Source organism: Sceloporus occidentalis, unplaced genomic scaffold, assembly GCF_023333645.1.
Source record: "Sceloporus occidentalis isolate IW3139 unplaced genomic scaffold, rSceOcc1.0.p SCAF_22, whole genome shotgun sequence".
NCBI classification, from domain to species: Eukaryota; Metazoa; Chordata; class Lepidosauria; order Squamata; family Phrynosomatidae; genus Sceloporus; species Sceloporus occidentalis.
The window spans coordinates 15,399,816-15,416,210 of NW_028317002.1; the positions used below are offsets into that span (position 1 = coordinate 15,399,816).

At 47.5% G+C, this 16,395-nt stretch overlaps 4 non-coding genes across 4 annotated transcripts; all 4 read left to right on the forward strand.

Annotated features, from left to right (window-relative positions):
* Positions 1-6,998: 6,998 nt before the first annotated feature.
* On the forward strand, positions 6,999-7,070 carry TRNAD-GUC (transfer RNA aspartic acid (anticodon GUC)). Its single transcript has one exon. It is a non-coding gene; the product is annotated as a tRNA-Asp (tRNA).
* A 2,527-nt stretch (positions 7,071-9,597) lies between these two features.
* Positions 9,598-9,669, forward strand: TRNAD-GUC (transfer RNA aspartic acid (anticodon GUC)). Its single transcript has one exon. It is a non-coding gene; the product is annotated as a tRNA-Asp (tRNA).
* Positions 9,670-12,747: 3,078 nt separating this feature from the next.
* Positions 12,748-12,819, forward strand: TRNAD-GUC (transfer RNA aspartic acid (anticodon GUC)). The gene has a single exon. It is a non-coding gene; the product is annotated as a tRNA-Asp (tRNA).
* A 972-nt stretch (positions 12,820-13,791) lies between these two features.
* On the forward strand, positions 13,792-13,863 carry TRNAD-GUC (transfer RNA aspartic acid (anticodon GUC)). Its single transcript has one exon. It is a non-coding gene; the product is annotated as a tRNA-Asp (tRNA).
* Positions 13,864-16,395: the final 2,532 nt, after the last annotated feature.

Here is a 16,395-nt window from a genome sequence, read left to right on the forward strand (position 1 = left end):
CGCAGTGGTGGGAATTCTCCGTCGTGCTCGTCGGAGGAGGAGGGAGCGGTTTCTGCAGCGTTGAGGGTTAGTGGCAGCCCCCGAGCGTTTTCTGCGGGCCTTCGGTGCGGAGAAGGTGCCGTTTCGGCGGCTGAGCAGCTGACTGGAGGTGGTGAGAGTTTCGCGGCGGGCCTCGGGCGGTCCCGTGGTGCCGTCTCCGGTTTTACGGCCACTTCATTGGGCCGGGCTCAGCGTGTGACGCAGGATGTTGGGTTGTTGGTTGAGGAGGCTAGTTCTAGGCAGGTGGGTCGCGGTGGCCGCACTTTGGGGTTTGAGAGTCAGGCGCAGGATGTTTCTTTTCTTCGGGATAGTATTGAGGCGCTGTCTTCGTCGGGGGGTTTAGGTAGAGGTTTTAATAGGGCTTGTGATAGGTCTAGGTCTCCCTGTGGTAGTCCGGGGAGGGAGGTTGGGGATGTTAGTGGTTTTCGGTCTCGGATTCCTGTTCGGCGTGGTTCGTCTGTTCGTGTGGAATCTTTTTCTGTGCCTCGTATTTTATCTCCTTCTAGGTCTTTCGGTGCGGTTGGAGGTCATGGCCCGGGTCCTCAGCGACGTCCTTCTGCGGCGGCTGGGGGTGATGGGAGTGCGGCCTTGCCAAGGGATTCTCATGATGGCGGCGGCCAGGATGCAGCCTCGGGGCTTGGAGCTGCAGCCAGAGGTTCCGGTGGTGAGTCTAGAGCTATGGTTGAAACCCGACAATTGTTAGACGGTTTGAAGGGGTTGTTGGGGTCTCTGCAGAAGGGGTCTCAGGTGAGTTCTGGTTGTGGGCAGGTGTGGTCTTCAGTTGGCTCCTGTGTGGGAGCAGGCGGTGCGGTAGTTGTGCCAGCAGTGGAGGGAGCGGATAGTGGTGAGGCTTTGGTCTCGGGGGCTTCTTCGGTTAGTGTCGAGAGGGCAGAATTGACAGGTGGGATTCCGGATTCGGCTAGGCAGAACGCCTATGTTTCTTTTGCTGGCCCCCTGGGGGTTCATCTGAAGCAGGATGTTAAGGATAAGATTTGGAAAGGGGATTTTGTGGAGATATTTTCTTTGTTGCCTTTGGAGGAGTTTATAGATTTGAAAGAGGAGGATAAGAAGGATGCTAAGAAGGAGGAGGAGGAAAAGAAAAAGCGTTATAGGAAGATTCCCAAGTCGTTTGGTAACTGGTTGAGGGCATTTTGTATATTGGCTAGTGTTATTGGGGAGAAGTCGGCTAATTTGTGCTCTCCCCTTTTTTGTTACTTGGATGGTATCTGGGAAGCGTATAGAACGTATGGGGGTCTGGCGTGGTGGAAATACGACGAGCAGTTTAGGCAGCGGTTGTCGGCTAATCCAGGTATGCGGTGGGACCAGATGGACCTGCCATTGTGGATGAAGCTTATGATGGCGCAGAAGGCGCAGCCCTTTCAGTCGGGGGCCGGCGCGGGCGGGCACGGTTCCGCGTCGGCCGTCAATAGGAAAGGTTTTTGTTGGCTGTTCAACGACAGCCATTGTAAGTGGGGGTCTGCTTGCAAGTTCAAGCATGAATGTTCCGGTTGTGGGGGCGCCCATAGTTTCACGAAGTGTTTCAAGAAGGGGAAATCTGGAGGAGTCCCGGGAACTACGTCTTCCGGGTCCGGGGCCGCTTCCTCTGGGGCTAACCCCGGTGAGGTTAAACGCGATGCTACCCTGGCTAAGCCGTTACGGTAATCGTGAAGCGGCTCAGTTGTTGTGCGACGGTTTTCGGTATGGGTTTTACATTCCTTTTTCTGTTAGGCAATTTAGAAGTTGTAATCGGAATTTGAAGTCGGTTTTGGAGTTTCCAGAGGTGGTGAGGGACAAGTTGGCAAAGGAAGTCTCTTTGGGCAGGATGGCGGGTCCTTTTTCTTCTCCCCCTCTGGGTAATTTACGTCTGTCACCTTTGGGGGTGGTACCTAAGAAGGAAGTTGGGAAGTACAGGTTGATCCATCACCTGTCATACCCGAAGGGTTTGTCGGTGAACGATGACATTGCTGAGGTGCTGTGTTCTGTTTCCTATGCATCATTTGACCAGGCTGTCGAGTTGGTTAGGAAGGCGGGCCCTAATGCCCTTATGGCTAAGGCAGATATTGAATCGGCATTTCGTTTGTTACCGATTCACCCGGATTGTCATCATCTGTTGGGTTGTTATTTTGAGGGTCAGTATTTTGTCGACTTGTGTCTCCCTATGGGTTGCTCCATCTCTTGTTCTTATTTTGAGACGTTCAGTTCGTTCCTCGAATGGGTGGTCAGGATGGAGGCGGGGAGTCGGTTTTTGGTTCACTATCTGGATGACTTTCTTTGTGTGGGTCCGTGTGGATCTGGGGAGTGTGGTTACTTGTTACGGATGTTGGAGTGGGTGGCCGGGTCGTTTGGCGTCCCGCTGGCTGCGGACAAAACCGAGGGTCCTACTACCTGTTTGAGTTTTTTGGGCTTGGAAATTGACTCGGTGGCGGGTGAATGCAGGCTGCCGCAAGATAAGCTGCGGGCGCTTAGGGATGTGGTTCACGAGTTTCGTGGTGTTCGGAAGGTGACCTTACGGCAGTTACAAGCCTTGATTGGTCGTTTGAATTTTGCGTGTAGGGCCATTCCCATGGGTAGGATTTTCATTCGAAGTTTGTCACGGGCCACTTCGGGCGTCCAGTTGGCGCATCATTTTGTACGGGTTTCGGCAGCTATGAGAGCTGATTTGGAGGTATGGGAGGTGTTTTTGCAACATTTTAATGGTACGGTGTTTTTTCGCAGGGAGTCGGTGTCCGCCGAAGAGTTGGAGCTTTATACTGACGCTTCGGGGAGTGTTGGTTTTGGGGCGTATTTTCAGGGCCATTGGTGTGCGGAACGTTGGCCGGATTCTTGGAGGGATAGTCCGCTCATGCGCAACTTGGCGTTTTTGGAGTTTTTTCCTTTGGTGGTCGCCTTGTCTTTGTGGGGCGATTCGTTTCGTGATAAGAAGGTGGTGTTTTTCTCGGATAATATGGCGGTGGTTCATGCGGTAAATCGGCTGTCGGCTTCTTCTATGGCGGTGGTTCGGTTGTTACGGAGGTTTGTTCTGCTCTGCATGTCTCTTAATGTGGTGTTTCGGGCTGAGCATGTCCCGGGTTTCTTAAATGTTATAGCGGATTCCCTGTCTCGTTTTCAGTGGGATCGGTTCCGCGAGGTGGCGCCCGGGGCTCAGGATTCAGGTCTGGTCTGTCCGGACGAGATGTGGCACTTAGGGACGAGTTGCTTGCTGGAGGCGTGAGGGCATCGTTGGCGCCGGTAACATGGTCGGCTTATGGTAAGGTTTGGGCCGATTGGGACAGGATGGTTTCCTGTGTGGGATCTGTGCATACGGCAGCGGAACAGCTGGATGTGCTGTTGTGGTTCCTGTTTGATTTGGTTTCAAAAGGGGCTTCCCCCGCGGTCTTGGGGAGGAATATGTCAGCTTTGGCGTTTTTGTTCAAGCTTAAGGGTTGGAAAGATCATACTAAGGAATTTTTGGTTCGTCAGGCTTTGAGGGGTTTTCGGAGGCGGGTTGGTGTTGGTGACAATAGGCGCCCGGTGTCGGTGCAGGTGTTACAGAAAGTGTTGGATGTTTTGCCATCGGTGTGTTTTTCAGTTTATGAGTCCAGGCTGTTTGGGTTGGCATTCATTTTGGCGTTTTTCGGAGCTTTCCGGATCGGGGAGCTGGTGAGTAGGAGTCGGGCTGGAGGTGGGGGTCTTCAGGGGTCTGACGTGCTGGTCAGCGAGGACATGGTGTCTATTCGTTTACGGCGGTCCAAGACGGATGTGCTTGGGAAGGGGTGTGATGTCGTGTTGTATCCATGGCCTGGGTCCATGATGTGTCCAGTTCGGGGTTGTTTGGAATACTTGGCTCATCGCCCTGCTGTGGTGGGACCTTTTTTCTTATCGCGGTTTCAATTTTTACAGATCTTCCGTGTATGTTTGGAGCGCGTGGGTTTGGATCCGCGTCAATTTGGTACGCACTCTTTTCGTATTGGGGCTGCTACGGTAGCAGCCCAGATGGGGTTCGGTGATGATTTGGTCAAGAAGTTGGGGCGTTGGGAGTCGGTTCGTTTTAGGTCGTATGTTCGGCCTGAAGGTCTGTTGTGAGCTCTGCTCTGCTGGAGGGTTTTGTTTACTGTTGTTTTGTTTTTCAGGTTTGGTGGCCTGGATCATGGGCCATTCCTACGTCTATTGGGCTGGTCAGAGAGCTGCAGTTCGTGGGACGTGTGCGCAACTGGGCTTTCAGGAGGATCGGCTGTTGCTGCGATGGATCGGCCTTCGCGGTGCGGGATGGAATGATGTGTGTGCGGAACTTTGGCGACTCTTGAGGGATGAAGGGGTTCCGGACATTGTTTTGTTCCATGCGGGAGGGAACGATTTAGGTGTGGTTCCCCAGAAGGAATTAGTTTGGCGAATGAAACGGGATGTGGAGAGATTGAGGGCTTTAGTTCCTCGTGTTTTGGTTGTATGGTCGGAGATTGTTCCGAGGTTACACTGGAGGCATGCACGTGATGCGGATGCCCTTGCGCGGTGCAAGGGTAAGGTGAATAAGCTCATGGCGAGCTTTATTAGGCGTTGTGGTGGCCTGGTGATACGGCATTGGGAGTTGGAGTCCCTGTTGCCTGGCTATTTTAGGGAGGACGGTGTCCACTTATCTGATGTGGGCCTGGATTTTTTGAATTTGGGTTTTCAGGACGCGTTAACCCAAGCTTTGTTTTTTCGGTGTGGCGGGGCTCAGACGGCTTGAGGGGTTCAAGGTCTGGCCTGTGGCGGGGTTAGTTGGGGATTATTGCCTAATACGGTGTTTTGTTATGTTTTTGGTTAATAATTTGACTTGGTTCAAGTTATTGGTGTAGGTTTCGAGCTGGTCTGTGGCTCAGAACCTGGGGTGGTGTAGGGGTGTCGCGGTATGCCCCTGCATTGGTGTGTGGTTAAATTGGTTGTGTTGGGGTGTCTCGGTATGCCCCTGCAGTGGTAATTTGGTTAAATCGGTGGTGTAGGGGTGTCTCGGTATGCCCCTACATAGTTATAATTTGGTTAAACGGTCTGGTAGGGGTGTCTCGGTACATCCCTATTGTGGTCAATATGTTAATATGTTAATGTGGAGGCACCTGGTATGTGTTGGTGCCATTATATGGTTAATTTATTGGTTATGTGAGGTCATTGTCAGTGTTAATAAGATTTGAGCTGTTAATAATGTTAACCGGGGTGGCTGGGTTGACAATGACCTCTAAATATTGTATATATGTTAATAAAGCTGTGGACAAAATATTTTGCACCCAAGTAAAGTGTCAGAGTCATTATTTGGGTATGGGGGTATGAGCTTCCTGGGGCACAAACTCAACTATGCGCTTGTCATGAGCTGTTGCAACATGCAAACCTTGTCCCGTACGCACGTTGCATCTGGCTAAGGAAAGCTACTGCAACAGGATTTAGGGCTTTTTGGAGCACGTGCTTGCACTTAGTCCTCCTTAGTATAGAATAAACTTCGTACTCTGCGCTGTCCACCTCTGAATCTGTTGCGGATGGATAGTAATAAATACGTCTTGCAAGCCTGATTGCCTATGGCGGGAGATATGGTAAGGTCTCTCTGACTAGCACTCGTCCTCTTTTTCACAAGCTGGGGCAAGCCCGGGGGTAGAGACCCTTTACCTTTTTAACGATACAGCTTGTCCATTAGTAGCTTTTTTGATGATGACAATACAAATTTTTGGGCAATTGTACGGGAAATAATAATGGCAAGGTCGCGAGTTCCATCCCGGTACAAGCCAGTCACTTCTATTCTCTCCTTTCAGTACAGTCTTAAAAGGTGCGAAGTTGGTACAAAACGTAGTGGCGAGGTAAGTCCTTTAGTTGATTCCCTTTTGATGACAATCCAAATTGTCAAGCAATTGTACTGGAAATAATAATGGCAAGGTCGCGAGTTCCATCCCGGTACAAGCCAGTCGCTTCTATTCTCTCCTTTCAGTACAGTCTTAAAAGGTGCGTGAGCTTTTGCAGTGTACAAACCTTGCACCACACACTCTTTAAATCTAACGAAAGTCACTGATACAGCTTTTAGGGCTTTCAGGAGCAATTGCTCCCACAGCTAGTCCTTGTTAGTATAGTGGTGAGTATCCCCGCCTGTCACGCGTGAGTCCGGGGTTTGATTCCCCGACGGGTAGGCTTTCTTTTTAGCGCTTTTGATTGCTCTGCTGGAGTTCCACCTTTGCAAATGAAACCCCAATACCTATTGTAAGAGTAAAATAATTACTCTGCGCTTTCCAGCGGAAGGCAGTTGGTACAAAACGTAGTGGCGAGGTAAGTCCTTTAGTTGATTCCCTTTTGATGACAATCCAAATTTTCAAGCAATTGTACTGGAAATAATAATGCCAAGGTCGCAGGTTCAATCCCCGTATGGTCCTGTTGCTTCTTTTCTCTCTTTTCAGCACAGTCTTAACATGAGCTGTTGCAACTTGCAAACCTTGTCCCGTACACACGTTGCATCTGGCTAAGGAAAGCTACTGCAACAGGATTTAGGGCTTTTTGGAGCACGTGCTTGTACTTAGTCCTCCTTAGTATAGAGTAAACTTCTTACTCTGCGCTGTCCACCTCTGAATCTGTTGCGGATGGATAGCATTAAATATGTCTCGCAAGCCTGATTGCCTATGCCGGGAGATATGGTAAGATCTCTAACTAGCACTCGTCCTCTTTTTCACAAGCTGGGGCAAGCCCGGGGGTAGAGACCCTTTACCTTTTTAACGATACAGCTTGTCCATTAGTAGCTTTTTTGATGATGACATTACAAATTTTTGGGCAATTGTACGGGAAATAATAATGGCAAGGTCGCGAGTTCCATCCCGGTACAAGCCAGTCACTTCTATTCTCTCCTTTCAGTACAGTCTCAAAAGGTGCGTGAGCTTTTGCAGTGTACAAACCTTGCACCAGACACTCTTTAAATCTGTCTAACGAAAGTCACTGATACAGGTTTTAGGGCTTTCGGGAGCAGCCGCATCCACAGCTGGTCCTCGTTAGTATAGTGGCGAGTATCCCCGCCTGTCACGCGGGAGACCGGGGTTCGATTCCCTGACGGGGAGGCCTTCCCTTAGTGCTTTTGATTGCTCTGCTGGATTTCCAACTTTGCAAATGAAACCCCAATACCGATTGTAAGAGTAAAATCCTTACTCTGCGCTTTCCAGCGCAAGGAAGTTGGTACAAAACGTAGTGGCGAGGTAAGTCCTTTAGTTGATTCCCTTTTGATGACAATCCAAATTTCCAAGCAATTGTACTGGAAATAATAATGCCAAGGTCGCAGGTTCAATCCCCGTATGGTCCTGTTGCTTCTTTTCTCTCTTTTCAGCACAGTCTTAACATGAGCTGTTGCAACGTGCAAACCTTGTCCCGTACGCACGTTGCATCTGGCTAAGGAAAGCTACTGATACAGGATTTAGGGCTGTTTGGAGCACGTGCTTGCAGTTAGTCTGCGCTTTCCAGTGGAAGGAAGTTGGTACAAAACGTAGTGGCGAGGTAAGTCCTTTAGTTGATTCCCTTTTGATGACAATCCAAATTGTCAAGCAATTGTACTGGAAATAATAATGGCAAGGTCGCGAGTTCCATCCCGGTACAAGCCAGTCGCTTCTATTCTCTCCTTTCAGTAGTCTTAAAAGGTGCGTGAGCTTTTGCAGTGTACAAACCTTGCACCAGACACTCTTTAAATCTGTCTAACGAAAGTCACTGATACAGGTTTTAGGGCTTTCGGGAGCAGCCACACCCACAGCTAGTCCTCGTTAGTATAGTGGTGAGTATCCCCGCCTGTCACGCGGGAGACCGGGGTTCGATTCCCTGACAGGGAGGCCTTCCATTAGTGCTTTTGATTGCTCTGCTGGATTTCCAGCTTTGCAAATGAAACCCCAATACCGATTGTAAGAGTAAAATCCTTACTCTGCGCTTTCCAGCAGAAGGAAGTTGGTACAAAACGTAGTGGCGAGGTAAGTCCTTTAGTTGATTCCCTTTTGATGACAATCCAAATTTCCAAGCAATTGTACTGGAAATAATAATGCCAAGGTCGCAGGTTCAATCCCCGTATGGTCCTGTTGCTTCTTTTCTCTCTTTTCAGCACAGTCTTAACATGAGCTGTTGCAAGGTGCAAACCTTGTCCCGTACGCACGTTGCATCTGGCTAAGGAAAGCTACTGCAACAGGATTTAGGGCTTTTTGGAGCACGTGCTTGCAGTTAGTCTGCGCTTTCCAGCGGAAGGAAGTTGGTACAAAACGTAGTGGCAAGGTAAGTCCTTTAGTTGATTCCCTTTTGATGACAATCCAAATTTCCAAGCAATTGTACTGGAAATAATAATGCCAAGGTCTCAGGTTCAATCCCCGTATGGTCCTGTTGGTTCTTTTCTCTCTTTTCAGCACAGTCTTAACATGAGCTGTTGCAACGTGCAAACCTTGTCCCGTACGCACGTTGCATCTGACTAAGGAAAGCTACTGCAACAGGATTTAGGGCTTTTTGGAGCACGTGCTTGCACTTAGTCCTCCTTAGTATAGAGTAAACTTCTTACTCTGCGCGGTCCACCTCTGAATCTGTTGCGGATGGATAGTAATAAATACGTCTCGCAAGCCTGATTGCCTATGGCGGGAGATATGGTAAGGTCTCTCTGACTAGCACTCGTCCTCTTTTTCACAAGCTGGGCCAAGCCCGGGGGTAGAGACTCTTTACCTTTTTAACGATACAGCTTGTCCATTAGTAGCTTTTTTGATGATGACAATACAAATTTTTAGGCAATTGTACGGGAAATAATAATGGCAAGGTCGCGAGTTCCATCCCGGTACAAGCCAGTCACTTCTATTCTCTCCTTTCAGTACAGTCTTAAAAGGTGCGAAGTTGGTACAAAACGTAGTGGCGAGGTAAGTCCTTTAGTTGATTCCCTTTTGATGACAATCCAAATTTTCAAGCAATTGTACTGGAAATAATAATGACAAGGTCGCGAGTTCCATCCCGGTACAAGCCAGTCGCTTCTATTCTCTCCTTTCAGTCCAGTCTTAAAAGGTATGTGAGCTTTTGCAGTGCACAAACCTTGCACCACACACTCTTTATATCTGTCTAACGAAATTCACTGATACAGGTTTTAGGGCTTTCGGGAGCGGCCACACACGCAGCTAGACCTCGTTAGTATAGTGGTGAGTATCCATGCCTGTCACACGGGAGACCGGGGCTAGATTCCCCAACGGAGAGACCTTCTTTTAGAGCTTTTGATTGCTCTGCTGGATTTCCACCTTTGCAAATGAAACCCCAATACCGATTGTAAGAGTAAAATCCTTACTCTGCGCTTTCCAGCGGAAGAAAGTTGGTACAAAACGTAGTGGCGAGGTAAGTCCTTTAGTTGATGCGCTTTTGATGACAATCCAAATTTTCAAGCAATTGTACTGGAAATAATAATGGCAAGGTCGCGAGTTCCATCCCGGTACAAACCAGTCGCTTCTATTCTCTCCTTTCAGTACAGTCTTAAAAGGTGCGTGACTTTTTCCGTGTACAAACCTTGCACCAGACACTCTTTAAATCTGTCTAACGATAGTCACTGATACAGGTTTTAGGGCTTTCGGGAGCAGCCGCACCCACAGCTAGTCCTCGTTAGTATAGTGGTGAGTATCCCTGCCTGTCACGCAGGAGACCGGGGTTCGATTCCCCGACGGGGAGGCCTTCCCTTAGTGCTTTTGATTGCTCTGCTGGATTTCCACCTTTGCAAATGAAACCCCAATACCGATTGTAAGAGTAAAATCCTTACTCTGCGCTTTCCAGCGGAAGGAAGTTGGTACAAAACGTAGTGGCGAGATAAGTCCTTTAGTTGATTCCCTTTTGATGACAATCCAAATTTTCAAGCAATTGTACTGGAAATAATAATGCCAAGGTCGCAGGTTCAATCCCCGTATGGTCCTGTTGCTTCTTTTCTCTCTTTTCAGCACAGTCTTAACATGAGCTGTTGCAACTTGCAAACCTTGTCCCGTACGCACGTTGCATCTGGCTAAGGAAAGCTACTGATACAGGATTTAGGGCTGTTTGGAGCACGTGCTTGCAGTTAGTCTGCCCTTTCCAGCGGAAGGAAGTTGGTACAAAACGTAGTGGCAAGGTAAGTCCTTTAGTTGATTCCCTTTTGATGACAATCCAAATTTTCAAGCAATTGTACTAGAAATAATAATGCCAAGGTCGCAGGTTCAATCCCCGTATGGTCCTGTTGCTTCTTTTCTCTCTTTTTTCAGCACAGTCTTAACATGAGCTGTTGCAACGTGCAAACCTTGTCCCGTACGCACGTTGCATCTGGCTAAGGAAAGCTACTGAAACAGGATTTAGGGCTTTTTGGAGCACGTGCTTGCACTTAGCCCTCCTTAGTATAGAGTAAACTTCTTACTCTGCGCTGTCCACCTCTGAATCTGTTGCGGATGGATAGTAATAAATACGTCTCGCAAGCCTGATTGCCTATGGCGGGAGATATGGTAAGGTCTCTCTGACTAGCACTCGTCCTCTTTTTCACAAGCTGGGGCAAGCCCGGGGGTAGAGACTCTTTACCTTTTTAACGATACAGCTTGTCCATTAGTAGCTTTTTTGATGATGACAATACAAATTTTTAGGCAATTGTACGGGAAATAATAATGGCAAGGTCGCGAGTTCCATCCCGGTACAAGCCAGTCACTTCTATTCTCTCCTTTCAGTACAGTCTTAAAAGGTGCGAAGTTGGTACAAAACGTAGTGGCGAGGTAAGTCCTTTTGTTGATTCCCTTTTGATGACAATCCAAATTTTCAAGCAGTCTTAAAAGGTGCGTGAGCTTTTGCAGTGTACAAATCTTGCACCACACACTCTTTAAATCTGTCTAACGAAAATCACTGATACAGGTTTTATGGCTTTCGGTAAAATCCTTACTCTGCGCTTTCCAGTGGAAGGAATTGGTACAAAACGTAGTGGCTAGGTAAGTCCTTTAGTTGATTCCCTTTTGGTGACAATCCAAATTTTCAAGCAATTGTACTGGAAATAATAATGCCAAGGTCGCAGCTTCAATCCCCGTATGGTCCTGTTGCTTCTTTTCTCTCTTTTCAGCACAGTCTTAACATGAGCTGTTGCAATGTGCAAACCTTGTCCCGTACGCATATTGCATCTGGCTAAGGAAAGCTACTGATACAGGATTTAGGGCTTTTTGGAGCACGTGCTTGCAGTTCCAGCGGAAGGAAGTTGGTACAAAACGTAGTGGCGAGGTAAGTCCTTTAGTTGATTCCCTTTTGATGACAATCTAAATTTTCAAGCAATTGTAATGGAAATAATAATGCCAAGGTCGCAGGTTCAATCCCCGTATGGTCCTGTTGCTTCTTTTCTGATACAGGATTTAGGGCTTTTTGGAGCACGTGCTTGCAGTTAGTCCTCCTTAGTATAGAGTAAACTTCTTACTCTGCGCTGTCCACCTCTGAATCTGTTGCGCATGGATAGTATTAAATACGTCTCGCAAGCCTGATTGCCTATGGCGGGAGATATGGTAAGGAGTCTCTGACTAGCACTCGTCCTCTTTTTCACAAGCTGGGGCAAGCCCGGGGGTAGAGACCCTTTACCTTTTTAACGATACAGCTTGTCCATTAGTAGCTTTTTTGATGATGACAATACAAATTTTTGGGCACTTGTACGGGAAATAATAATGGCAAGGTCGCGAGTTCCATCCCGGTACAAGCCAGTCACTTCTATTCTCTCCTTTCAGTATAGTCTTAAAAGGTGCGAAGTTGGTACAAAATGTAGTGGCGAGGTAAGTCCTTTAGTTGATTCCCTTTTGATGACAATCCAAATTTTCAACTAATTGTACTGGAAATAATAATGCCAAGGTCGCAGGTTCAATCCCCGTATGGTCCTGTTGCTTCTTTTCTCTCTTTTCAGCACAGTCTTAACATGAGCTGTTGCAACTTGCATACCTTGTCCCATAAGCACGTTGCATCTGGCTAAGGAAAGCTACTGATACAGGATTTAGGGCTTTTTGGAGCACATGCTTGCAGTTAGTCCTCCTTAGTATAGAGTAAACTCTTTACTCTGCGCTGTCCACCTCTGAATCTGTTGCGGATGGATAGCATTAAATACGTCTCGCAAGCCTGATTGCCTATGCCGGGAGATATGGTAAGATCTCTAACTAGCACTCGTCCTCTTTTTCACAAGCTGGGGCAAGCCCGGGGGTAGAGACCCTTTACCTTTTTAACGATACAGCTTGTCCATTAGTAGCTTTTTTGATGATAACAATACAAATTTTTGGGCAATTGTACGGGAAATAATAATGGCAAGGTCGCGAGTTCCATCCCGGTACAAGCCAGTCACTTCTATTCTCTCCTTTCAGTACAGTCTTAAAAGGTGCGTGAGCTTTTGCAGTGTACAAACCTTGCACCACACACTCTTTAAATCTAACGAAAGTCACTGATACAGCTTTTAGGGCTTTCAGGAGCAATTGCACCCACGGTTAGTATAGTGGTGAGTATCCCCGCCTGTCACGCGAGAGACCGGGGTTCGATTCCTTCCTTTCTTGATGATGACAATACAAATTTTTGGGCAATTGTACGGGAAATAATAATGGCAAGGTCGCGAGTTCCATCCAGGTACAAGCCAGTCACTTCTATTGTCTCCTTTCATTACAGTCTTAAAAGGTGCGTGAGCTTTTGCAGTGTACAAACCTTGCACCAGACACTCTTTAAATCTGTCTAACGAAAGTCACTGATACAGGTTTTAGGGCTTTCGGGAGCAGCCGCACCCACAGCTAGTCCTCGTTAGTATAGTGGTGAGTATCCCCGCCTGTCACGCGGGAGACCGGGGTTCGATTCCCTGACGGGGAGGCCTTCCATTAGTGCTTTTGATTGCTCTGCTGGATTTCCAGCTTTGCAAATGAAACCCCAATACCGATTGTAAGAGTAAAATCCTTACTCTGCGCTTTCCAGCAGAAGGAAGTTGGTACAAAACGTCGTGGCGAGGTAAGTCATTTAGTTGATTCCCTTTTGATGACAATCCAAATTTTCAAGCAATTGTACTGGAAATAATAATGCCAAGGTCGCAGGTTCAATCCCCGTATGGTCCTGTTGCTTCTTTTCTCTCTTTTCAGCACAGTCTTAACATGAGCTGTTGCAACTTGCAAACCTTGTCCCATACGCACATTGCATCTGGCTAAGGAAAGCTACTGATACAGGATTTAGGGCTGTTTGGAGCACGTGCTTGCAGTTAGTCTGCGCTTTCCAGCGGAAGGATGTTGGTACAAAACGTAGTGGCAAGGTAAGTCCTTTAGTTGATTCCCTTTTGATGACAATCCAAATTTCCAAGCAATTGTAATGGAAATAATAATGGCAAGGTCGCGAGTTCCATCCCGGTACAAGCCAGTCGCTTCTATTCTCTCCTTTCAGTACAGTCTTAAAAGGTGTGTGAGCTTTTGCAGTGTACAAACCTTGCACCACACACTCTTTAAATCTAACGAAAGTCACTGATACAGCTTTTAGGGCTTTCAGGAGCAATTGCACCCACAGTTAGTATAGTGGTGAGTATCCCTGCCTGTCACGCGAGAGACCGGGGTTCGATTCCTTTCTTGATGATGACAATACAAATTTTTGGGCAATTGTACGGGAAATAATAATGGCAAGGTCGCGAGTTCCATCCCGGTACAAGCCAGTCACTTCTATTCTCTCCTTTCAGTACAGTCTTAAAAGGTGCGTGAGCTTTTGCAGTGTACAAACCTTGCACCAGACACTCTTTAAATCTGTCTAACGAAAGTCACTGATACAGGTTTTAGGGCTTTCGGGAGCAGCCACACCCACAGCTAGTCCTCGTTAGTATAGTGGTGAGTATCCCCGCCTGTCACGCGGGAGACCGGGGTTCGATTCCCTGACGGGGAGGCTTTCCATTAGTGCTTTTGATTGCTCTGCTGGATTTCCAGCTTTGCAAATGAAACCCCAATACCGATTGTAAGAGTAAAATCCTTACTCTGCGCTTTCCAGCAGAAGGAAGTTGGTACAAAACGTCGTGGCGAGGTAAGTCATTTAGATGATTCCCTTTTGATGACAATCCAAATTTTCAAGCAATTGTACTGGAAATAATAATGGCAAGGTCGCAGGTTCAATCCCCGTATGGTCCTGTTGCTTCTTTTCTCTCTTTTCAGCACAGTCTTAACATGAGCTGTTGCAACTTGCAAACCTTGTCCCATACGCACGTTGCATCTGGCTAAGGAAAGCTACTGCAACAGGATTTAGGGCTTTTTGGAGCACGTGCTTGCACTTAGTCCTCCTTAGTATAGAGTAAACTTCTTACTCTGCGCTGTCCACCTCTGAATCTGTTGCGGATGGATAGTAATAAATACGTCTCGCAAGCCTGATTGCCTATGGCGGGAGATATGGTAAGGTCTCTCTGACTAGCACTTGTCCTCTTTTTCACAAGCTGGGTCTTGCAAGCCTGATTGCCTATGGCGGGAGATATGGTAAGGTCTCTCTGACTAGAACTCGTCCTCTTTTTCACAAGCTGGGGCAAGCCCGGGGGTAGAGACCCTTTACCTTTTTAACGATACAGCTTGTCCATTAGTAGCTTTTTTGATGATGACAATACAAATTTTTGGGCAATTGTACGGGAAATAATAATGGCAAGGTCGCGAGTTCCATCCCGGTACAAGCCAGTCACTTCTATTCTCTCCTTTCAATACAGTCTTAAAATGTGCGTGAGCTTTTGCAGTGTACAAACCTTGCACCAGACACTCTTTAAATCTAACGAAAGTCACTGATACAGCTTTTAGGGCTTTCGGGAGCAGCCACACCCACAGCTAGTCCTCGTTAGTATAGTGGTGAGTATCCACGCCTGTCACGCGGGAGACCGGGGTTCGATTCCCTGACGGGGAGGCCTTCCAGTAGTGCTTTTGATTGCTCTGCTGGATTTCCACCTTTGCAAATGAAACCCATTGTAAGAGTAAAATCCTTACTCTGCGCTTTCCAGCGGAAGGAAGTTGGTACAAAACGTAGTGGCGAGGTAAGTCCTTTAGTTGATTCCCTTTTGATGACAATTACATGATTTTGCTATTTACATGACGAAAAGTCATGATTTTATTAAAGACACGGAGGCGAGTATTGCTTAACTCTTTCTTTACTGGATAAAATAGCCGCAAGAAAACATGAATAAAGGTACAAAGAGAAAAAATATATAGTATAACATGTGACTCCAACAACCAATCCCACAACAGACTGCTTCATAACGCCAAACTCCTCCTCCAAAACTTCCTCTTTCTTTGGCTGGCGAACGTGAAGAAACTTGGAACCAGCAGTCAGACACGAACGTCAAGGTCCCGAAATCCACATCTGGGAGAAACGTAGAACAAAGAAACATCCTGGAATCCACTTAGGCTGCAGAAGAAACAAGAAATAGTAGGCGATCCATGGGTTAATACCAGCGGACCAAACAGAAATATACGGCATAGGCAACAAATACAAAACTGACAATGAGGATACAGAACATCATACACAATCAAAGATGTAATGAAAAGAGAAATAATTAAACTGATCATATGAGTATGCACCCAACACTTACCCATACCAGAACCAATCATCGGGAGTGAACGAGGAAAAATCAGACGAAGGGAGGGAAGCAATACTCGCCTCCGTGTCTTTAATAAAATCATGACTTTTCGTCATGTAAATAGCAAAATCATGTAATTTTATGACAAGACACGGAGGCTCCTCTTGCAAGTTTAAAGCTGGGCAATAATCGAGGAGAACAGATGAGGATGACCCTCCGGATTCCGTAGAAGGAAGAGTGACGTTGGCAACAACCTGGGGTGGTCTATCGACATTTCCAACAGAGAAGGGAACCACGGTTGCGACCTCCATAGTGGCGCAATGATCACCAACTGAACCCCTTGACGTCTGACTTGAAGTAGGGTACGAGGGATCATGGAAAAGGGGGGAAACGCATAATGGAGGTTTCCCGTCCAATCCTGCGCGAACGCCTCTACTGCCACAGCTTCCGGGTCCGGACGCCAGCTGAAGAACCTCGGGAGCTGAGCGTTGAGTCTGGAGGCGAACAGGTCTGTACATAAAGGGCCCCAAAGAGAAGCGATAGAAAGGAACACCGTCGGATCCAATTTCCAGTCGCTGTAGTCCCGCAGGTATCGTGAGTACCAATCCGCTACCGTGTTGTGCAGACCCGGTAAGTATTCGGCCTGGATGGTAATGTTCCTGAGAAGACAGTGGTGCCAGAAATCCAACGCCAGAATCGCCAATGCCTTGGAACGGGTACCCCCCATGTGGTTGATGTATCGGACTGCCGAGACATTGTCCATCCGGAGTCTGATACAAACATTGGCGCAATCTTTCGAAAAACTGCGAACAGCAAACGATCCTGCCAGAAGTTCCAAACAATTGATATGGAGCCTGGTTTCCCCTGGAGAC